The sequence below is a fragment of the Aythya marila genome, assembly GCF_965140915.1.
Source record: "Aythya marila genome assembly, chromosome: 1".
NCBI lineage: Eukaryota > Metazoa > Chordata > Aves > Anseriformes > Anatidae > Aythya > Aythya marila.
This window is the reverse complement of record NC_139042.1, coordinates 30,454,107-30,479,105: the sequence shown is the minus strand read 5'-3', so window position 1 is coordinate 30,479,105 and position 24,999 is coordinate 30,454,107. Positions and strand designations below refer to the sequence as shown.

The window sequence follows — 24,999 nt, the reverse complement described above, 5'->3', positions numbered from 1 at the left end:
TCAGCAGGTAACTGGATGCAAGTCTGTTCCTCACCCGTATCTTCGCTCTCTGCAGTCACAGGCAAAGGGCTTCAAAGGCATCAGAAAAATCGCTGGGCAACTGAGGGAACGCGTTTCAAATCAAGTCCCCTGGATCTCCTGGCTCTAGCGCACGTGCATTAACCAAATCCCTTTGTTTCTGAGCACTCAGGGCACTACCGCAGCTGGGCCTGGACTTCCAGCTCATCAGCTTCAGGCAACTTCCTAAAAAACGTGGAGAAAATTCAAGAGCTGCTGTTCCAAGCAGCCCTTCAGGAAGCAAGGGGGGAATTTCCAGAACCATGACCTGATTTAGCAGGGTTACTGCACTCTGCAGGGCACCCCAAAGCCTCCCTTCCCTTATCAACCACCACACAAGGCACCCCGCAGAGCACTTCCATGGAAAATACATTGAAACTTGCCTTGCTTGGGGAAGAAATCATAATAAAGCCACGCAGATGTGATGCTTGGTGTAAAGACTACGAATGGAGGTGTTCTTGAAAACTACTTAAAATTACCTAAAGACAGCTGAAGAGGCATTTCGATCTGATCTGACTTTGCCTCAAGGCTCTGGAAGATGCGCTACCTACTTGAACACGGCTTTTATTTCCCGTAGCCCTGCCACACTGCAAACCAGAGAGCAGCCAGCGCAGACGTGCAAGCTCAGCACATTTTGAGCACGTCCCCGGAGCACCTTCCAGGCCAGAGCCTGCAAGTGGCTGGCAGAGCTCCACGTCATTTAAAGAAAGGAAAAAAAATAAAAGCCAAAGACCTTGCTCTCCTTGGAGCAGGGTCCAGCCTTCCCCAGCACCCTGCTACCACTCCAAAAGAGCTTTAGGGCTTCCTGTAGGGCTTTCTGTGAAGCCCTCATTTAGCCACCCTTGAGCCAGCTGCTGCCAGCAGAAGATGTCCCCTTACCTTAATCTTCTCACGCACGGCCCGCGGGGATTACAGCACGGTATTTCAGAGCTGCTCCACACAAGGGTAATCACCTCGATGGGGAGCTCGCCGAGTTTATGAATGGTGCTGGGGTTACGAAGCGGGCCAGCCCATTCCCTCAGACTGACGGTGGTTTCCTGGTGGATATCTGCCTAAAATACATTTCACGAGCTGTTCCAAGAGCCTTCCGTACAGAGCAAGGCCTGAAGTCACTTACGGGCTGCACCAGGAACACGACACTTCTTGAAAACTCTTACCTAATCCTCCAGAAACCGCTGTCACCAAGATGACACCTGCAGCCTCTACAGCTGAAGACAAAAACCAAAACCCAACAAACCCCAACCCCGAGCGATTCCAGCAGCAGCAGTGTGAGATGAGTAACCTGTTTGGGAACGCATGGGAGCCCCAAACAGCTCCCAGGGACATTTCCTCATTCCCAGGCGAGGTGTTAGCTCAGGTGCCCAGCAGCAGCCACACTGAGCTGCCACCCCACAACCCATTTGGGAAGGAAAAAGGGTCTGCAGCCATCCCGGGCTTGAAGTCCCTCCTCGGGGAAGCCAGGGAAGCAGGGTGGCAGTGCCCCAGCAGGCGAGGGACAGGTGACCTCTTGCAGAAACACCCACGGGCAGCCTGCCATCACACAGTCATCGCCTGCCCTGACCCGGTACGGAGCAGGGGAATTCCTCCGGCTCTTTCCGGCCGCTGGAGGCCCTGGGCAGGAGGAGGTGCCATCAGTCAGTTTAATCATTGTAACCAAAAACAGCGGTAAGTGAAGGTTTGAGTCACAGGTGGTGCTGCTGAGCTGTGCCCCTGCCTTCGGTCAGGTTGCCCAAACGTGCTCCCCAGCCCCGTTTCTGTAGCGCTGAGCATTATCACGCTGGCTGCTGATAAACCCAAGCAGGCAGAAAACCACCACTGAAATGGTTCAGATAGCAGAGGAATTTACTTGTGCTGATGGACTGAGGTGTTATTGTACCCGAAACAATCCTTGAAAGGACTGGGACCTGTTTAAGTGGAGCAGTTACTTCTAAAGGAGAAAACGCTGGGTGCTGTCAATTCTTTCTTTATTTCACTTATCAGAGCACATCTGTTTAGTATGTTAATGATGAATTAAAGCCTACCTTTTAAAAATAGTAGGGAGGACTAGCCCACAAATATAGGGTGAGCTTTCCACCCCTTGGTATCATCAGATGGCCCAGCACCAGAGTGACCAAATGCCCTTAGTTAAGCTCCACTTTAACCAAGCTGAAAGTATCTGAATCCAGATCTGGCTTTTTTTTTTTTTCCTTCCCCTTTCAAATACCCAGATCATCTCTATTTCCAACCACGTTTCAAGAAGAAGTAGAGGACACCCCAGCACTGTTCTTTCAGTAGCAGGATGGAGAGGCATTGACATGCTCCAGATCTCGAGTGGACACAACTGCCTACCTGCAGTCTTGACTACAAAGGAAGCAGGAGCTCACACACACCCATATTGACCCTATTTCCAGCTGCCCAGGAGCATGTAGGAATTTGGGGTCACTTTTCCAAAGCACTGTGGAAGAGCTGAAGTGCCTGGAATCTAAATCTCAGGCTTCATTCGTTTAATCACGAATGGTTTGGGTTGGAAGGGGCCTTAAAGACCACCCAGTTCCCTCCCCCCTGCCATGGGCAGGGACACCTCCCACTACATCAGGTTGCTCCAAGTCCCATCCAGCCTTGATGGGGATTCTGGCAGCTAAGCTTACAATGAAAAAGTGTAAAATATTTAACTCTATTGAAAGTAAAAACCTTTCTCAGCCCCCTGTAAACTGCCATTGACCAAGGACTGCACGTGGGGCAGTGAGAGGGGATGAACACCAACTGTGTGGTAGCATCCTGAGAGCCTGAAATGAGACATCTGACCTGGGATTCATCCTTCTTTCCTACAGAAAGCTGCACACAGCTTCACTCGCCCTCCAAAGACACCGTGTCTTCTTTGGACTTGGCCTATGTGTTCAGTAGGGTCAGTTTGGGAAGGGAAATATAACCATATGCAGCATAGGCTGCAAAAGCAGTTCAGTTTCTCCTTCACTTGTAACCCCGGTGACGCGACAGTCATTCAATCTTAATTTAGAGAACAGCAGCCAGAGCAAAACCAGCATCTCTGCAAGAGACACCGAAGGAAACACAAACAAACGAGAAGCAAACAGGAAGCAGCCTGCCGAAAACGCGCAGCAGAGAGCACCCGAACTCTCAGAATAAAGCTACCGTGCAAATCGTGTCTCTGAGCAGAGCTGCCACATCACGCCGCCGTGTGTAGCAATAAAATGAGTGACAGCAAAACACCGTGACAACGCCAGAAGCTGACAGAGGAACATCACACACCTCGGCTCCATCACACGTTTTCACTACTATGCTGTGTAGCTTTTGTTTTAAGGGTGTGGTGTAACAAAAGCACCAGTTCAGAGACTCGAAGCTATGAGGAACATGCCCCGTGCTTCCTCCCACCACAGCCTATTTGTCTCCTGTGCACAGACCGATAACTAAGCAGCATCCGAAGTAGGGCATTTCCCCCCCTCTATCACGTATTTTAAATCAGCTCGGTAAAATAACTCTTCCCATTCACCAAATTACAGGGTATTTCTTCTACACACTAGGGGAAACAGATCAAAGTGAAGCGTGCATTGCACATTTCCCTGTTTGCGTGGGAAATTAGGTTAATAAATGCAGCTTGCAGAAGACCTAGTTGTATTTCATCGCCTTTCCAAGCATTCAGCAAGGCTGAACAACCGCGCCTTGAGTGTGTTGAGGTGGGAGATGCTACATCCTATTTCTGAAACACGCCTGAACACACACAATATTGTTTGATAACATGATTCAAACCACATTCAAATTCTCGTTTTGGGTTTAGCAGTACCTCACCTAAGTTTCCGAATGACTGCAGTGATGTGTTTTTGAGAAGAGAAAAGAAAACATGAATGGAAAATGTTTTATAATAGGGATTATTTTGAATATTGCAGTGAAGACTCTTCAAGACACGTAGACTTCTGGTGAATGAGTAAACCACTACTCTGCGTGACACAGTGCTCTCAACTGGAATTATACTCGTAGCTTGAAACAGCCTGAAATGGTTTTAACAAGTGCCAAGTACTTGGGTTTAGGAGAAGCATTTAAGTACTTGCTCAAACAAAATGGTTTAAGAAATCCTTATAACAACAACACAGAGAGACAAGTGAAGCAAGCATCAAAAGATTTCAGCTTTCTAAATACCTCTTCTTTAGGTGCTGCTCCAGTTCCAAGAAGAACACTTTCATGGTCACCCCGTCAGAGCCCCGCTTCTGGAGAAACGTCACTCTCATTGATGTATCTGTGTAGTACCTGCTGACCAGTTCCCCCAGACAGAGCCTGAAGAAGTACCCTGCAATCCCTGGCAGCCCTGAGCAGGAACCACAGAGCCCTGCCCGTTAACGATTATCCCCTCGCTCCTATTCAAAGTTTGCGGAGTTCAGTGGTGGTTGGTGGCGATCAACAAAAACAAGAAGGGCAAACGGTGACGACACGGCGGATCTCGGGATCACGTGGCTTTGTGTTACATAAAGCTTCAAGAGAGATTACCATCTTCACGATTAGGTTTTCACATCTCAAGCAAACGCATCTGCTTTCAGCAGCGCCGGCTCCTCTAATTCGGACTGCTCCTGCTTGTTGTGAAGCAGGGGATCGCTGCTAACAGGTAGCTAATTGTGCTCACAGCCAGCCGAGCTGTACTACTCCAATCAGCCCCAGCACTTAATGACAGCTGTAATTAGACACGGAACCAACGGGTTAGCCCCCCAAAATTTACACAGGCAAATCCTGCCCCTGCCCGCTATCACCACAAGGACTGGCGGCAAGTTACAGATGTGATTGATTCATTTGAGCCTTCCCCTTTAGGCCAGGTTAAGACAACTCATCTCTCCTCCTGAGCCCTGTATCAATTCAAAGTTCCCCTGATTGCTGTCTATTCCTCTATTCCTCCTCACAAACACAAAAAACTATATAGGAAAGAAAAGCAGGGAAGGTACAGGGCAGCAGAAAACCAACCCCAACTGTCTGAGCCGACAAGTCAAGCATCACGTGAGGGGAGTATTTTGGCTAGGAGTCAGAAAGGAAGCAGGTGGACAGAAATAACACAATTTCGGGCAGGGGGGGAATAGCTGCCCACTCCCAGAGCCAAGAGGGAGTTCAGATAATTTAGGCTGGTATCCTGCTGGTATCACCACCACCTTATCACTTGTCCTACAGCCCCCTCGGCATCCTGTACACTCCACAGCTGACCGGAGGATTGCCATCAGTGGTGGTCAGGCTTGGCTGAGCCAACACCCAATGGCTTCAGATTTTAAGCTGCCCTTCCCACAAACCTCTTTAACACCCTTTTTGCCATCTGTGCTGCCTGTGCTCCCCTCTCTAAAGCTGCACCACTGACATCAGCACGGAGACAGCCTTCCTCCTTAGCTGCTGTGCATGCAGCCGTCACAGATGTCCTGCAGGGTGCTCGAACCAACAAATACACGAGCCTGTTGGCATGGGAAAGGACAAAAGCCGATGTTAACCTTTTACTTGGACAGTCTCTGCTTCCTCCCTTCCTATTCCACGATGATCCCTGTAGAGGAGCTCCATCGAGGCAGCTGACAACGAGGTCCAGTAACGTGCACATCTCACCTACAGCAGCACAGCTCCAGCACTGCTCTGACTCAAATCCGGGATTCCTTTGTAGTCAGAAGGATGATTAAATAAATGTTAGATTACGTGGGGGAAAAAAATAAATCAATTTTTCAGAGACCAATCTTCAAGCACTAAATATAATTTATGGAAGATAGATAACCATATGTACTATCAACTCATGCCCACACACAAATTAAAAGATACTGTAAAAAAAAAGTTTTCCATCCTCCTCCTCACAAGCTAATGCCAAAATCCTTGTAATTTACTCTGATTATTGAAGAAGCCATGACAGAGCCAGTCTGACAAAGAAAGGTGAATATATCTATCTATATGCACGTATGATGCAGGACTACTGGATACATGCAGCTGCTCTGTCTGGCAGAGAAGCAAGTCTGCTGCTGGATGCACAAGGAGAAGCTCCCATCTCCGGAAACACTGCGCCTCATGCCTCAGCCCCAGTTCTGGCAGCAAATTCACAGTAAAAGCAGGCTTTAACACTCACAGGCTTTATTTAAAGCTAATTCTCCAGCTATTATACGTAGAGCTGTTTCCATACCACTGACCCAAAAGCGCATATTCATAGCTGCGACGCATCACCTTGTTATTTGGGGTGTTCGCGCCCCAGAGGAGTTTTATCGGTTCAATTTGCCACCTTCAAGAAAAACAGCGAAGGATTTGCTGTGTCAGTTGCTAGGCTGAGACCAAATTAAATTTTAAAACACAACCACTTCAGGGCCAGGTATGCCGATAACCGCGTGATTTTGCTCGCAACCGTGCCCACAAAAGCGCCTGTTCTGGTTACAAGGCGTCCAAGTAATTAAAAATATTGCTCAGTTATGTGTAGGTCAACAACTTGCAGGTAATAGAAACCACAGCGAAATTGTAAGTCAGCTGGATGAACCAAGTGATGGAACATTTTTACTGCTTTGAAAAATAGCCTCTAGCTGCAACTGAAAAAAAAAAAGAAAAAAAAGCCTGAAGTACAAGGATCTGCTTTCTTCTGCTGTCACATTCGAGAACTCAGCACCGAGCTCTGCTTTCCTTCCTTTGTCCTGAACCATCCTGGCTGTTATGTAAAGTGACAGATTGCGCACAGATGAATTATCACCGTGGGTACACTAGGATGTCAGATATGGATAAGTTTTAGCATTTAATGAAACAAAAAAAAAAAAAAAAAAACAACAAGATTTCATGCATCATCGCATCAGGGTACCTCGCTTCCCCCACACACACCCCGATAGCTGGGATGCCCCCAAAGGGGAAGGGGGGAGAGCACTGCGAGACGTTCGGCTTGCTGTACTCCCCAACAGCTTTGTTTTTAATAAGAAAATAAAAAAAAAAAAACAACGCAGAAATGCACCAGCTTAGATTCAAGCTAAGTGAATTAAGCTGGCGCCCAGCCAAGAACATTTACCGCGTGTGTCAGTCTGAATGAAGTTCAGCTCCCGAGCACGTCACGGCCCGCCGGGGGAGCTGCCCTACCTCCGCCGAGTAAACGCTTGGCAGGTTCGCTTTCCACGGGCTGGGGAGGACTTCGGAGACAGCTTGAATAATCTCAGCTTTTAACACGGGGGAAAAAAAAGCAAAAAATAAAAGGCAAGCCAATCTTTAGATGACAGACATAAAAAAAAAAAAACCCTCGGTAGAAATACCTATTTTGCTATGAAGCAGCAAACTAAGGAGGGGTTTAAAATTCTGGTGCGAATACTGGTGCCTGATGGAGCAGAGCACAGGCCAAACAAAGCATTCGAGCCCTTTGCGAAGTTTCAAACTCACACATCTGCAATCCTTCACATATTTCAGCATTAAAATTACTAGAACAGATCTAAGACTGATTTAAGACACTGATGCAACAACAGCCTCCAAAGACTACAACTTTGTAAGTTAAAAACCACCCAATTTATACAAATTCACAGTGCTTACTGTTAGGGGAGATGCTCCGGGCACCCTTTGCATCATACCTTACGTATTTTTTTATGCTTTGCTCCCAGCAGCACGCACACACCTTGATCAATCTTTATGGTGCACTTGGCAAGGAGCGTTTCGCAAGGCTGCTCAGCAGAGACAGCAGCACACGAAAACAAACCCGATCTCAGAAAATATTCATTAGAGCTCAGCAGTGAAGCAATGCGTGCTGAAATATCAAAGGAAGTGAAACCGACATGAAGAGGCAGAAAAAAAAAACTACCAGAAGCTGTACACAGACACCGTAATGAAAGCCAAAGCACTGGAGTGAAAGACAAGTGTGCAGATGCCAGGCCTGGGAAGTGCCTCATCCTAAACACTGTAGCAGCAGAAGACACGGCTGGATCTTTGCACTCTTCGTATTTTAGGCTGATGTTATAAGTTTTTCTTCTCTAGTTGCAGTTTATTTCAGCTCACCATGAAGCAACTAAAAAAAAAAAGCATCTTTAGCTATCAACATCACAGCTGTGCATCTTTGGAATATTGTTTGAAATCCTTCCCAATTACCACCAAGCAATACAGAAGGCGAGCTTTAAGCTTTTCAGTGAAAAATGAGCATTACAATTGCACACAATTAACCTGCTGTTCTATTTTGCTTTATAATTTCATCAGAAATACCCATCTAGCCCAGGAAGTGGGCTACAGGACAACCTAAAAAAAAGGCAGGCAGGCAAGCAGGCAAGTTTAACGCTCCTGTGGCATCCTCCTACCTGTCAGCCTGCAGCTTAGGGAGCTCCTGCACAAGAAGAGATCACTTAGTGCTTAACTCTTGAGAGAATATTCTTCTAACAGCTGGTTCAGTTGGTTTCTTTTAAAGAAATGACTCACATCACATAGCTGAGACTTTGTAAAAACTCTGGCTAGTTAATTCTGGTGAGGCAGTTTTGAAGCATCAACCGCCCTGGCTGCTAAAGAGAGATGAATTTGAACCTCTGGAGCAGATCCAGGAGGGATTTCTTATTTACAGAGATTTGGAAGACGCCACAAGCATGACAGGGCAGCTGCAGGGAGCCAGTCTCCTCCAAGAACCACAGTGAGCAATGCGAGTGAACACTTTACCTGCCACTAAAGGGAAATCACTGAGCTCCCAGCATTGCATCACAGACCAGAACAAAAGGTCTTCAAGTGTATTCAGAGTGGAAATGTGTCCATGTGACTGATTTATGGTTTTTTGTACTATGGAGAGGAGTAAAACCAGAGGTGTTCAGGAAGACGAGCCTCCTATCTCTTCAGCTTCTCCAGGTGAGATGTCTTTCCCCTGGCCACACTATGCTAATCTCTTAGCACCGTTCCCTTCCTTTGCTCTAGCACCTGTGAAATCCAAATGAGCAGAATGTGATTAAGAAGGAGCCTGATTAACGCAGACTGACACAGCACAGCAACAGCGGCTCAGCACTTTTTGCTGCAAGGGGTTGTCAATTTATTTCCCGTGTTACATCAGCTGAACACGAAACAAACAAGGAAGGGTTCCTGGGTAGCAGCTAGACCGGAGGGGAAGGCATCCTCCCCCAGCACTCCCGTACATTTGGATCTTAAAAAGACTTCAGAGCACGATGAAGTTGCCAGTCGTACAACCCATGAAACAGAGCCTCAAGGTCAAGGGTAAATTAATTTCCACAGACAAATAGGGCACTAAGCAGGACACAAACCTTTCTGTTCAAGAGGGCAGCTCCCCAAGGGAGCAGCGGTTGTACCTCAATACCCAAAACCTTCAAAGGACAGCTAAACAAGTCAGCATGCTGCCCACACCGAGGTACATCATGAGGTGTGGGCTAGCAGTAACCTGTAACAAGTTTTCCTCAATACCAGGAACTCTTTGTAAAGCTTTTAAACTCTGTAAGAAAAAGGATTGATAATTAAAAGCTTTTTTTTTTTTTCCCAACATTTTCACAGGAGGAGAACCATCGGCAGCTCGCTGCTGGAAGGGGAGCTGCAGCACCTGACACATGTTTTGCACAGCAACCCTTCCCACAAATAACTCCAGTGGTGGCTACAAACCTCCCTAAAACCTTCACGGAAACCAGCGTGTATCTCCAAGATCCCCTATAGAGAGATTTCACAGGACAACAGCAGCAACAACACAACACCCCAGGCAGCAAAGCCAATACCTTGCCACTTGGAGCCACGGATATTAGGCAAGTATTTTCCCCCCCATGACTAAGCCCCAGTAGTTCGTGTGTCACCAATACCCTGCCCCTAAGCGTTTGTTATTTCAGCAGGCATCAGGAGACAGCACTAATCCCGTAGTTTCTTATTTTTACCATCAACATTTCTTTTACCCTGTATTTATTTGGGTATTTTTGGAAATCCAGCGCATTCAGCACTGTTTGTTTCACAAGGACTGAAAGCCACAACCTTCAATGTTCTGATCTGGCTACGTAACAACAGCAAGCCGTTCTGAAATGAGCTGCTTCTGACAAAGCATTTTCTTCCAACGCCTTCTGCCTGTGTATTTATTTCTTCCCTTATCAGTACGCAGCACAGAACTGAAGAAAGTCCAGATGTACCAAAACGCCCCTCTTTTAAACCTGAGATTGTGACTTTGGATCCGTAGCCAGCAATTATCAATCCTTTTCTTGAAAGGAATTGCTCAAATCGGGTAAGTAAGAGCTCTGGAGGTTATTCTGGGAAGCTAAATGCAGAAAGGTTCGAAAGGGTATTACTGTATCTCAGAGGATGAGAGATTATTTTTACATACACTGTTATTAACGAGACAGAGCTGAAAGGACGTGTTTATAATGAAATCGAATATTAAGTAACAGAATCACAAGAAAACCACCTAACTACAGACCTGGGGACTAGAAAAAACGTGTCAGTGAACTAAAGACAGACATAACAATGAGAGAGAAAAAAGAAAATAGAAATAAAACAGCAAGTGGAAGCAGGGAAAGAACAGGGAGAAAAAGTAGCCAGAGAAAACAGCAAGGAGAACAAGGCATTAAAGACAGCAGGGTCAGGAACTGCATGTGGGAGTGAAGAGGATAAAGGAATTACGAGCTAAAAATATCCAAAAGAAAGGTAATGGCAGATGTTATTTGTTGGTACGTTTAATACAACATCTGAAAAATAGAAAACATTTCTGGAAACTCCGGATTTTTCGGGGAAGAGCAAAACATCAGAAGGGAAGGATTAAGAAACTAAATCTACGGTAAGTGGTTGCTAAAGCCCTGCAATTTCTCTTGGCAGGCCAGCGCTTCGATTCATCACCCTGTGCCATGACACCGCTGTCTCACGACGACAGCTTTTGGAAAAGGCGAAAATAATGAAAATGGAAGCGTCCAACTCTTTTCTCTGTATAAAGAAGCAAAAACATCCAGCCTGTTGTGGCTCTTTCCTTAGTTCATGCTCTAAATGCAGTGGATTAGAGAAACACTTCAAGCTAAGGCACCAGAAGTGTAACAGCTGTGTTAGCCAGGGTCTTTGAATCGCTCAGCTCATCCCACGGGGCAGGGTGAAGGTGGCAGTGCTAGGGGAGCTCACCCCAAAACAGCTCACACCCTCTCCCCACGCTATTCCTGCTGCCAGGAGCACTGCAGCAGCAGCCCTGGGCTCCACTGCTCCAGCTGCTGCCCTTCGGTGGAGGCGAGTTAAACAGCGAGGCAATGAAGTAAAGTAAATGGAAGTAAATGAAGTAAGATGAAGTACAAAGCCTGCCCACACCTGCCTTTGCACCATCACAACTCATTCAGTCACAGCAAGCTCGGGGATTTTCAAGAGAACGGCTCTGTGTGAGCTCCAAATAACACAGCATCGTTTTCCTTCCACGGGGAGGGAGGGAATGAGCAGGCGTTGGAGTGGGGTTGGAGCTCGCTTACTGACATATCCACATTTCTTTCTGAGTTAATAATGGCCAACGCTCCGTAACGCTCAACAAAAACACCCGAAGAGGCAAGGATTATGGGTCCTAACTGCGCTCCGCAAGCCTGTGCTTTTGGCTTCTGAATATCAATTTATCAAGTTATAAGAGCCGAGAGCTCCTGTTTCCAAGACGCCTGAAACAAAATCGAAGTGTATTACTTTCTCCTTCAGCGAGCAGTTCAATATCCCATTAAACATCTGTGGCGAGCCCTGTTGGTGCGTACATACGGACGGACCCGAGTCCAAGGATGCGATCTGCTCAGGCATTCATGTCAACAGGCTGACAGAAGCTGGACTCCATGTTTCACTGAGACACAAACACAGCTAACGAGACAAGTTAAATTACATTCTCCTCCTCTCGCCCCAGTAATGTATTCCACTACTGTATTTCGCAACGGGCTCCGATGAATTGCTGCGAGTTCTCCTACTTCATCCTGCCCACACGGCCCTGCCTTCTCCTTTGCGTCGGACCTGATGGAAGAAGTAATCTGCCGAAGGTTACCTGCTGTATAGCACGTGGACAGTACAAAAGCAACGGCAGAAATGAGGGGCTGATGGAGGAGAAAGAGGGAATATATTAACATTATTCGTTCTTGGCTAGCTTCCCCTTCCTCACACGTACACACACCAACCATGCTATTAGGGTAAAGTCCTCCGGAGCACACTAAACACAAAGCACCAAGAAAGAAAGCACGGATGATTTTCTGTCTGTTTATGTGTAAGGAGGATTCGGGGACAGGTCAGGAAGAATAAGAAAAGCAGATAAGGAAGGAAATATTCAGGACATTCTCCCAGCTAATCTTCTTCTAACGACACCCGCCACTGCAGGGGGATTGCCCTGTCCCAGCCTGCAGCTGTGTGCAACGTCTGATTAAAGATTCACTGCGTGCTGCCAGGCAGAGGGTACGCTCGGTAAATATTGGTATCAACAGGCTGGTATTTACCTGTGTCAGAAGATTATCAGAACAGTTGAAGAACCACATTCCAAAGAAGATAAGCAGGCAAACAGGCAGAAAAACACAGCCAAAATGGGAGAAAAAAAAAGTTATAGTCAAAGCTCTAATATTAAAGAGAAACGTAACAGCAAGCACAATTAACATGAAGCCTGTTGAATACTTCAAGGTTATTTGACAAGTGACTGAATCATCTGCGCCTAGGAACAAAGAGGTATTGGCACTGACATTACCCAACGATTTTACTCAAAAAAAAGTACAGTTGTCAGATCTGTCAGCTGTGTTACTGTTCAGTCCATTGAGAGGAACCCTTCCACAGAAGCCCGTTGTTAAAAGGGGACAAAAAAAGTCTGCTTGCAATGTTACTGATATAAGTCTGTGTACTGTGTGTGGAGGTATTTCCCAAAGCTTCCTTTAGCATAGGCAAGGTTCGGTGCCTAGAGGGCAGAACCCAGCCTAAGGCACTTTGTCCCTACCTCTCTCTCCACTGGAGAGAAGCAGCCCAATGAAATTAATCTCCCTGCACCAAAGTTAGCTTTTAGGAATCTTTCCTTCCTATAAAGCAGTTTTTTCAGTGTCCAGCGTAATCCAAACTCTGAAAGGGAAGATCTTAACAGACAAAAACACCACCAAAAAAATAATCAGTTCAATGGACTGAGTGAGAACTCTGGTAGGCAAAAACCATTAGGCACAGCAACAAATGGCTCTCCAGAAGGTACCTACAGATGGTGCCCTTTCTGGGAAGGAGTCGCAGCTTTTCTGCTCCTGTGCTTTGTTCTCCTGGTTTCCAGCCCATCCAGTTCTTTCCCACAGCCTTTTCCACCCTTTCCCCTTCATTTAGAGGACTGCAACATACTGAACTTTCTAGGTCTTTTTCCCACCCCAGAAGACACATTCAGCAATCACCTTACAAGCATAAGGGACACAAAACACAAAGAGCTGAGGGTGAAAGCAAGGGATACCAAGTTCATCTGAGCTACTGACATCAACAAAGAACATAGGAAAAAATATTTTTTTGATCTGTCTGGTACCTTTAAAAAAGCCACAGGTAACAGGTAAAAAGAAAACTCATTACTTGTTATCCTAAATTGCAGACTAACCCTAAAACCAATTTAGGTTCTGATCTTTTACGCTCAGCTCAGCAGCTGTCTCAGCAGTTCCAAAAAGTGCTCACATTTTTTTTTTTTATTTTATTTTTTAAAGGCAACAGGAATTAGTGGAATGGAAAGATTTTGATTTTTAAAGATCTGGACCTTTGCTACATTGCAGAGCAAAAGCTACTTGAAGAATCTGGAACCTTGCAGACTTCATTCTGTTCCATCACTTGTCTCAATTATTTCCCTGACAACCTGAATTACGAGGAAATCAGAGAGCTTTCAGTCTCAAGTTGCTGCTCATGTGTTCAGGAGAGCTTTTACTAGAATTAAATGCTATTCCACCAAACACATCCTCATTTATTTATTTATTTATTTTAAGTGTGACTGCTCGTGCTGACTTGAGCCTCCCTGCATTTACCGCTCAGGTTGCTGCTTTCTTCCTTCAAGGCCCATATTATATAATAGCTCAGCTGCCTACAAAATTATGTATCGCCATACAAAAAGCGTGAAAAAAATATCTAATTTTTGCTATGCGCTCCTCTAAATATATAAAAACCAACTTTATTTTTGTTCTTTACCTCTGCATCAGCTTGATCGCGTAGCAAGACAAAATTGTCACTGATACCAGCAGACACAAAATAACTCGAGCTTTGAAAATAAGCTACCCTTTGACCACATGCGTAGTGTTTGAGGCAAACCGAGGAGGTAACACGCATATTTTTATGCTTCCCCACAGCATGCAGTGCACAAAACTGGGAATCAGCAGTGCACAGGGCTTATGCAACCAGAAAGTCCCCAGCCTTGCTGAAGCACAGCTCAGTGCTGGCCACACCAAGCCTGCCCCTGAAGGTCTCCTTCCAGGGTGCAATTAATGTCTACAGTCATGCTAGGGCAGCAAAGGCTTCTTGTTTCCAGCTGGGAACTCGAACAAGACAAAAAGGTGTAAGTAGAGATAACACAATTCACCTATTTTTTCCCCCAGGCATCACATAACCTGGGAGCATTATTCAACTGCAACAATAATTAGGACTGCCTAATTAAGAGCAGCATACCTAAGAGAATTCTGCTGAAATATGCTACATTACTGATAGCACAGCCTTGGCTAAAAATAAGCCAGTCCTGATGTTGTTGAAGCTTTTTCTGCCTTTCCTACCTCTTCTGCTTCCCTCCTGGGCTAGGAGAGGGACATCCCCTCCTCCCAGCGGTGACTTCTCACTGGGGGCCTAGCTCTGAGTGACTTCAAGGTTAAAAGCTATTAGAATGCTTCCCTGTTTCTATTAAAACACATCATTTAAGCGTAAAGCCGGAATCGCTGGCTCAGGAGGTGGATAAAGCCGCTTTGGGTTTGGGTTTATTTTCCGCCTCAGCTCCGCGGCCCAACCCCGCCATCTGGCGGCCGCGGCCGGGGGAGCCGGGGCCGCCAGGGAGCGCTCGGGGACCGGCCTCGCCTGGTGCCTGGCGCCCCTCCGCGGCCAGCCCCCGCCAGCTGGGAGGCACACAAATACATATTGAGATATATATTTTATATATTTATAAATACGCCTTAGCGGAAAGTAAGGGGATGGGCGAGGCGAGGGGCGAGCCCCTGAGGTGTTTCTGGTCACCTCAGAGCTCGTCGCGCCCAGCCCCTGGCATTGCTGCCAGCCCCTCGGTGCCGCCTCATACAGCCCGCTGAAGCTGGCTTGGTAGCTGAGGGAAAATACACACACACACAGAATATCCCAGTGGAAAAGTGGCAGGAGAAAACCTGAGGAGTGTTTAGGTGCCCATAGCGGTGCCCCCCTCACACTCAGCCCCTCTCAGGAAGGCGCTGAGAAATGGGGTGTGGGTGGCTGCAGGGCTCAGGTACGCTTTCCTACGCTTTCAGGGCTGTGAAAGAGCTCAGGGAGCAGAAATGTGGTGGCTTTCGGAGTAAATGTTTAAGGAGGAGCCCCCGCAAACGTCCCTCTAGCTTTAAGGGCAGGAAGGCACAGCAGCTTCGAGCCCTAGGGGCTGACTTGCACAGAGGCACAAGGAGAGTGGTAAGAAACGGGCTGGGAGCTCACGAAGTTTTTTTTGGGTGAGTTGAGCAAAGGTAACGAAACGCTTTCTTCCCTCAGTCCTCTGATCCGTGACATGCAAGAAAGCAAGATACTGGTGCTGATGAAAGGAAAAAAGAGCATTTCATTTTATGGAGGCATAACTGAGTACGAGACACCTCGTTCTCCCCTTTCAAAACACTGAAGCAACAACATTTAAAACTCATGTCCTTTCTAGACTAACGTAACCCTTACATTAACTAACCTCCTCCAAATGTATTACTTTCCACTGCTAGGAGGTCATCAGCTTACCCACAACAAAGCACATGCCCACGGTGTTGCAGCTTCAGTGAGAAATGACCCTTACCTTTGAGCCAGATTCACAAGATACCACAAAAATAACAACTCGTCGTTTTAACAGAGGATGCCAAAGGGTCACTGTGCTCCCACTTTCCCCCCCAGCAAATCTGAATTTGTTCGCTGGCAGTTACCTCTGAGCAAACATTAAGGCTGCAAGACGTCATGCATCGGGACCCTGAATTCCTGCCACTATTCCCAGGGACGGAGCAACTCTGAGCTGAACCCAGCTTGAGAAAATACAAGCACAGGTACGTCCACACACAGGGCTGGTATGTCAGAACAGCCAGATTTTAGGGAGTCTTAATTTCCGAGAGCATTTACTGCTAAAATATCAGAACGCACTTTTACAGACAGATTTTCTTTCTTAAAAAAGGATTTCCTTACAAAAAACAACAGTATTTCTTTTAAAGAAGCACTGCAACACGCAATCATTTTCACCATGCTGGTATCTATTCAGTGTTCTCCCTTTACAAACACCAAAATGCTTGCGGGTATTGGTCTACCCACCTCTTTTTTTTTTTTTTTTTTTTCTCCCCCGTTTGTTTGTTTTAATAGAGCATCAGCCAACATGGCAAAGACTTGCTCTTCAACTGCCAAAAGCATCACTTGTGCAAAAGTGATGTCAGCACTGCTTTGTTGGGAAGCTGGCCTTCCCTCCAAAGAGGCAGAACACACACATTGCCAGGTCAAGCAGTAACGGCAGCTATTGTTGGTTTGCTCAGCCCAGCAGCGTGACAGCTCGTAAGACAAGGCAGCATCATTAAAGATGATCTGGGATCACCTCGAGCTCAATCACTGCGCTCCCTTCTGGAGATCCATACGCTCAGGAATCCAATTCACAAAATCCAAGTGACTGAGGACATCACAGAGGTAACAATACACAAGAAGATCAAACCATGACCTGCTGGGGCTCCTGCACCCCCTTCTAAGCTGTCTCGCCTCTACATGCACAGAACATGGTGTTCTGCAGAAAGCACTGCCCACAAGATTATGAACTCAATGGAAAACAAGCGTTTTATAAAATCTACACTTCCAAATTTAGTAATTAACTGTCAGAATGCGATACAAGAGTGTCAAATCTTTTGTTATTGTACCAAGCTACAGTTTTGTCTACTATTGTAGCTCCAATACTGCACGTAGACTCCACGAGTTTTCTGGTCAAGACTATTTCTAACTTTAATTATTAAATCACTTCTTTATTCAATTATTTCAATGAATTGCCTTAGCTTCCCTAATTACTCAAGCAGCCGAGTTCTCTGTTACCATCTACTTCGGATGAAATTACAAGAACACTCTGAAAAAAGACCTCAACTGGGATACACAGGAACACATGGGCCACAGGAAACAGGAATACTGAAGTACAAATATTCTTAATTGACCAAATAAATGCCTTTTGCTGGAGGCTTGACACGTCAGAGAACTGAAGTTTATACCTTCAAGGCATAGGAGCAAGTAATTACGTGGCAGACCAATTTAAAAAAACAATCAAGGAAATTAGCTGAAATGTAGGCCTCAGAAACCACTAAGCCAAGTACAATGTAGCACACAGTAGTCTGGTACTACCAACCAAAGCATAACAAAAAATAAGCTTGGGAAGGTTCTCTATCTAGACCAACCTCCTGCTCAAATGAGGGTTAACTTCAAAATGACATCAGGTTGCTCATGGCCTTCTGAATCAATTCAGCAAGAAGAGACAAAACTCAAAATTCAGGAGCACTACTGCCCCAGCAAGACCACCACAAGGCTCAAGAGCACTCAACAGAAGAATGGTGCAGACTTCACAAAGACCTTGCAATTGAGATCAGCAAAAGCCGCACTCCTGTGATCACCTTCCAGGAGCTAAAGCAGAGTAAGTGATTTTCTGAAATAGCAGAAAGGAAAATAAAACTTTAGATGAATTTGCAACTGGTTCCCGAAATACTCTAACTCCAGGATATGAGAAGCAGGAGGCTGTATGGCCCATGAAAAACAGTTCCAGGAGTACAGCAGACAACTCCTCACAACATACCTTATATTAAGTTATATTTTAAAAATTACATCACCTATTTGGCTTCTACACCCCTGGTTGGAAGCCAAGCCACAACCGCAGCTCTCCAACAGCAGTAGCCTTCAGTATGTGGCACACAGTTCCTTATACCAGCTGAAGCTCAGGCTAGCCCAAAAAACGAAAGCGCAAACAACTCTTCTCCCTTCCTGGTTGTTTTTTTAAGGAGGAAAGCCACATTCTCTCGTTCTTCCACGGGTGAGGGCACATAAGGCAACAGCTGAAGAGAACAAGCAGCTCAGCCCATGAAACCTTTTCAGACGGGTACAAATTGAACCTGTACTGCAGACAAAAATCGAAGTGAAAGATGACAGTGAAAGGAGCACCAAACACATCCATCACACAGAAGGTACTTGGCTGTGATGTACGGTCCCAGGTGACTCCCTGGTCAGGTGCCTTGCATATGTAAATCCAATCACATTCCAGCTCCAAACCACCCAGAAACCCCAAAAACTGAAGACAATATAACACAATGGTGATATGGTGATAATAAGGTCCAATTAGATTCGTAGGAACAACTGGCACCAACAGTTTCTGGGGTACAGGCAGCATTAAAAGAAGGCTATGTTCAAACTGGCAAGAGATCTTATCAAAAAAAAGCAACCCCAAGAAACTGAACCAAAACGTTAATGCTCTGAAGACTGCTGTAGACTTAAGACTAAATAGAATCCATTAAAAAAAAAAAAAAAAAAAAAAAAAAAAGAAGTCTGATTAGCAGGTAACCGTAGGTAAGATTAAGAAAAACAAGGCAGGCACAGATAAGATTGCTTTGGTCTTAACTTTACGTTCAAAGCCTGCCCATAAATCCGCATGAATTTCATCCGGTCGTAAAAGCAGCCATTTTACCATCACAAGACTTGCACAGTCCAACAACTACATAATTTGGGACCACTTTGTTCATATTCTGCAACTAGATGAACCACTGCTTCAGTCCAAATGTTCAGATTAAGGCTGCCTGAATTCAGCCACCATTAACAGTTTGTTCGAGTGAAAAGACAGGTATTTAATGGAGGTACTCAGAACATTTCCTACGTATTTAACCCAGAAGGTACTGCTTTCTACAGTCACTTCTGGAACCTGAAAGGAAAATAAAGCAGAAAAGGAGAACAAACACTGAAAATTAAGAGATATGTGGATCAATGATTACTAATACCTATAAAGACAAAGCACAGAAGGAGGCAGGGTAGATGCTACATTAAGAGTATAAGACAAATCCCCAGCTGATTTATAGCCTTGTATCACCCCATTTATCATTATTCTCCAATTGCCTATGTTAAGCAACAGCAACTGAGTATTTCTGAAGTACATTAAGATCCAGTTACTGTTTGAATGCCAAATACTCTTGCCTGCACTTACAGACAACAGTAACCACGTGCTTAACTGAAGTCTTTTTCCATAGTTTCTGTGAGTTAGAGAAGATTGATGTTTGCACAGTTTCTTGATGTTTCCACAGTTTCACTAACCTGATGGTCAGAAAAGTTATGATGGAAGGATTTTTTTTTTTAATGCCAGAAATTGTACTCCAGACTGAACTCTAACAGCAAGGTTAAAGACATGCTAGAAATGTTTGCAATACATGTTTGCAGAGGTTAAGAATAGCCCAAAGATAAGCAGTTGCCTAAACTTGGCAGTTATGAACTGGGACTCGACACAGGCACAAAACATTCTTGTGATGCTCAGACTCATTTGTTCTCAAACACGAACTGTCCCGGCTCCAAAGCCACACAAAAGTTTAATGAGGTGACAATCCCCTGTTGTAACAAAGTTTTGAGAGATTCAGGTCACAGAGGAAAAAAAAAAATAGTCACTTGACACAACAGGAACTCACTGAAGAGACTGAGATAACAGGTGCTGGGAGATGGGTTTTTCCCCCATCATGACCAAAATCCCCCCCAGCCATTAAAACAGAAGGCACATACACAATTTTTCTGATACCAGGTATATTTGACACTTGAGGCTTGGGAAGGATTTGAAAACCTCTGATTAACCCCTTCTTTTTCAGGGCAGGGATCCCTCTCAAGTTCTTTTCCCAAAGCTCTTTGGGGCTAGAATCACCACAAAGCAGCCTTACCTTTGTGTGTAAACTGAATTAAAACCATGTTTGGAGGGGATGGCTTCGTAGGGAAAGAAAAGTAGCAGTGCGCATAACATCGGCCACAGTGGTGCCTGCTTTTCATCAACGTGACTGGCACACTGAATCCATCTTTGTTAAAAGCACACAATTTCCCAGAGCATTTGTGGGAAATACCAACTTTTACAACTTTAGCTTTTATTTTAAATCTCTAATGCTATCTATACCATTTCTCCTGAAGCTATTGTAATCCTACAGCTACTGGAAAAAAAACATTAAGTCATAGAACCAATTAAAGAATTATCTCTGCCCATAAAAATCCAATTTATTTACAGTAAAACATGCAGTTTTATTTGACATTTACCTTTCAAATGTAAAGTACACTTAAATCTGGGCTGTACTAGTACAAGCAAGCCTTATTTCAACTTAAAATTTGATCTGAAACCATCCATGAACACCCTGAACACAGGCACACTAGCAATAATTTAAGTAATTGTACCTGCCTGCTCTTTATTCATTTTTATCACCACATAGTTTAACATCGAAAGGTCCATTTAGTTCAAATGTTCCCATATTAGAAAGCTGTACTGAATCATTTTTCAGTCAACTCTAATTAAACGAGGACTCCTCCCTAGCATCGGTGACCACTTTCTAAGAGCACACCACGCGCAATTAACTGGACAGTCTGCACCTAGGTTAGTCAGATGCAATAAAATCCTTTCATTTTTCCTTTTTTTTTTCTTTATATATTCCTTGGAGGAAGTATCCAGGTTTCCATTAGTTTTAAAAGGAAACCCAGGAACAAAAACTTTTTTTTCTTTTTTGAAAAATCAGAAGTGATCTCTGAAAACAAAGAGGATTCTATACTCGGCAGGACAGTGCAGTCCTGCTTTGCATCAATATACGAGTCCATTACATCATCATTACATTGCACAATCGCCAAGAAAATTGAGCTTCCAGATATCTGGCATACGCAGCCAACAATCTGGGTATTTCATCACCGTGTGCAGGAGACAACAGTTAAATGATCAAAATTTCAGAGGTTTTACCCCCAAAACTGTCTCATGTACTGCAGCCAGAAGAAACTGAAGGCGTCATTCTCCTCTGAAAGAGCTTCATCTCAGAGCTAAGTTACCTGTGGATACCACCACTACAGACAGCAGTTTAGTTACTGGAAATAAAGTGTATTTTGTGTAAACTAGATGGTCCGACTCTCAAATACACTAGCTATAGTCCTTATAGATTAGCTAATAAAAACACCTACAGAAAACACCAGAATTAAGAAAATAGCAAAGTTGGAGAGGCAGAGCTGTAAAAACATTCAAAATACATCAAAACAAGGAAACCATCAACACAAGATATTTAAAATTATGTTTCCAGGAAAAAAAAACTCGAGTTTCATTCTTTTCTTATGCTAAAGAACTGAAGAGAGCATCTTATTCAGCTTCCCCCCCACCCTCTATCGTGGGATAGAAGTTTCATGTTTTCGTCTAGATAATTACTACTTTAATCTTTCTGAATATTCTCACCCGTTTCCAGCCAAAATTGATTCATTTATTAACTTAAGATGGAAGGATTTGGGCTTCGAGTCATTAAGTATTTCAGAAATATAGGCTAGCCTATCTATAATTAGCGTTCCTGATGATTTAAGCACGGTCTGATGATTACTAAATTCATCATCTTTAAATAAACACTTCTGACTCAGCAACAGTAGAATAGAGACATTTTCATCAACTAATTTAGCTTAAGACTTTTTGGCAGGGAAGAATAGGAAAAGAACTGATAGCTTTTTATATAAGATCAGCGAAGGCAGGAATAGGCACGCAAGTATGTTAGTTAGCAAGGAACAGGGAAAATATTATCAGGGAAAGGAATCCAGAATCATCGCAGACAATTGTTCCCATACGCCAATGTTTTGCATTATAAAGTGAGTAATCAGCAAGCAGACACTACACAGACAAAAAAAAAAGTCCTTATCTAAATATTCAGGTAAGGGATCTACCCTTTTTTTTTTTTATTATGATTAAATGCCAACATGCCTTAGAAGTCAAGTTGGATCTTGTAGAAGCTAACACAATGTACAATGGAAAATACTTATTTTGGTACTTAGTGGTCAAAGAGGATGAGGCTAATGACTCCTGAATTAAAGATTTAATCCTATAATGGAACCACAGCGCTCAGTTGCTGCGGATGAGCAGGATTCATCTCAGCAAGTCACCTGCTAAGTCAGGAAACAATATAAAATTTAAGTGCCACGTATCCACATGGGAAGAACGGGTAGAACAAAGGCTCAAAGGACACGTACCCAGGAAGGTCCTCAGCAAATAGCCAAAAAAATCAGTTCAGTAGTTCCGAACTGGGATGTTCCCACACCTCTCAGAGATCCATCCCATATAAAGGCCAGATGGAGAACTTCACAAGACAGCTGAAGCCCAAGATCATCTTATTTACAACACACTGTGCCTCACAAGGCCAAACACCACGCTTTCTAAACACTCACAGAGAGGTTTTCCCAAGATGTGTGTGTGTGAACCTTCCCCTCGGTGTATCGATACCACACACGCACCCCGATAACTGCAGCAGAAGACGAGCCACTTCGCATATCAAGCCCCAAAGTCTGTTTTGTCTACAGCCTCCTTGGAAACTCGGTTTGCACAACACATTCTTTCCAAGAGACTCCTCTGCTGAAATAAATGTATTTTTTTCTTTTATTAAAGATAAGGCAGCTCACTTTCAGTTTCTAACTTCCAATTCTTTTTTTCCATCTAAAACACAGCAGATGGCCCTTCCATTTCTACACGGCACGCGAACACACGCTGCCACCCTACAGATTTTACCTGGAGGCAGTTCTTCCCCAATTCAGGATCCCTCTCAGCCTTTGTGTGTCCTACTGATTTCTTTATTCCACACTAAGATATCGGAGACCTTTAGCTCTCTTTTCTAGTGTTACATCAGTCTTCAGCTCCTAGGCTGCATACCATTCCTCAAATAGCACGAGCCATTCACTTTTTACTTGCTTGTTTTTTTACCAGTGCATACACACGAAGCAAACACCATTCCCCACGTTTCTACAACAGTTTGCCCAAAATAGTCAAGACTAAAATGTTGCTTTAGTGTCTATCTTAAGCTTCTCCAGAGGACTCTGCTTTAAAAATAAAAAAGGACTTTTTGGAGGTGACAAGTGCACCTGCACCAGGTAGGAGGATATGGCTGCCTACAACAGCAACCTATTTACACTGTCCCTGTGACATTTTTGAACAGCCTTGCAGCAAAACATGCGAGGCTCCACGCAGCACAACAGCATCCAACATTTTTTCACGGTACCTTTCCACTTTTCCTGGTTTTTGTCTGACGTTGCTATTTCCTCCAGCCAAATAGGTGGCTGAGCGAATTCACCAGAGCAAAACGTTTGAGGAGCTGTCAACTTGTGTGAGATGATACAATATTGCTACAAATAGTTTAAGGACTTAGGCCTTATGAATAGAGGCTTTTGTTCAGATCAAGCTTTCTGTGCCATTAGGGTGCTACCTAGTACAGGTTGGATGTGATTTGCAACCTGCACTACATCAGCATAGAAGACTAGCCCAGAAACTGCAGGCACTGCATGCTGCTCCTGGCTGATTTCTGTATTTTTCCACAGGGTTAAGTGTGCAGAGAGAAGGCTTCAAGGCCAAATTTGGGACCCTGAATTTTGCCTAAACAGTCTAAAAAACGAGTTTAATAATATCAAGCTTTAATAACAACCACCAAGTGACAACATGGTACCAAACAGACCCCATTAACAGTTTGAAAAGCTGCAGAGAGGTCTAGCAGGGGAACAATGCTGCCGAACACAGCATGCCCATCTCAACTGTTATTCTAAACCAGTTTTTAACATATATAATTTATAACTTTGTTTTCCAAATGGTGTCACCTCTGACTTTCTAAAAGCCACACTATCTGCAAATCCTTGCGGATTGTTCTAGTTGTGCAATATTTAAAATGCTACCACGTTCTTTATTCTCTACGCTTTTTACCAGCACAGTCTGGTTGAAAATCAGTCAGTACCTTCTGAAGGAGTCTGGGACATTCAGTCTGAGGTTTAAAAGGTGAGAGACACGGAGCATCTCCTCCTAGGAGCTGCTGACTCCAGCAGCTTGACCCCAGCTGCTGGCACTCAGAGCCCCATGCACATACAGGAGGCAGCCCCGTACCCAAGGAAGCAATTAACAACAGTTTAATGAGAAGACAGGCCCAACAGCACTGATCAGGGCACTGCATGGCCAAACATACAGTCCAGCCACCCACTTTCTCCCTTTAAATCCCCCAGCTCTTCCTTCCCCCCAAAAAAAATCACCCCGATCCATCCTTTCCCCACCTTCGGTCCACTTCCAGCCTGCACACCCAAAGCCATTCCCCGAGCATTTATCAAAGCCCCGAAAATACCATTTTGAAGCTGAAGGCGTTTGGAAAATCATCGTGCTCGCCGCTTGCCTCGAGCTGGTGGCGGCGGTAGATTCGAAAACACAGGCACATCATTTATCAGATCGAGTTGTTGCTCTGAAGTGTCAGGTGCTTGCTCATGTGTAACCCCAATAAGCGTTTTCCAACGGTTATCAGGACACTTAAGTAACACCAAAAGCACCACACAGCTTGTTGACCATATCCCATTATATTTGCTTTATAAACACTCAGGGCTGTTAATGTTATTGCTAAGCAACTGGGCCGTCTGCCGGGCACTATTTGCCGAGCGCTGTCTATCAGCAAACAAATGATTTTGAGCTGCTTTAATTCCCAACAGAATTACACGTGTAGCTAACGCCAGGCAGATGTTTGGGTTTTGAAGCTTTTGAGAAATTAGCTAAATCTGACGACAAAAACAACTCATTCACCACTAGTGTTTAAAATGATTGGGACCATCAAAAGATGGAAAAACATGGGAGGTTTGGGTTGTATGGGAGACGACAGCTGAAGTTTTAATTCAGCAGCTCTGCAAGGTGGGTGAAACCAAACTGAAGACGTTACCTGGAATTTG

The 24,999-nt window shown here is 44.7% G+C and overlaps 1 protein-coding gene across 2 annotated transcripts in view; it reads right to left on the bottom strand.

The window, feature by feature from the left end:
* The window catches only part of TSC22D1 (TSC22 domain family member 1), a 78,005-nt gene that overhangs the window by 6,087 nt on the left and 46,919 nt on the right, over positions 1-24,999 (bottom strand). The window contains exon 1 of one of the 2 annotated variants that reach the window (XM_082759578.1): positions 937-957. The exons of the other annotated variant lie outside the window; for it this stretch is intronic. The gene's annotated coding sequence lies outside the window, so the exon portion shown is untranslated. Of the gene's footprint in view, positions 1-936; positions 958-24,999 lie in introns of those variants that run through there. 2 annotated transcript variants of the gene reach the window in all.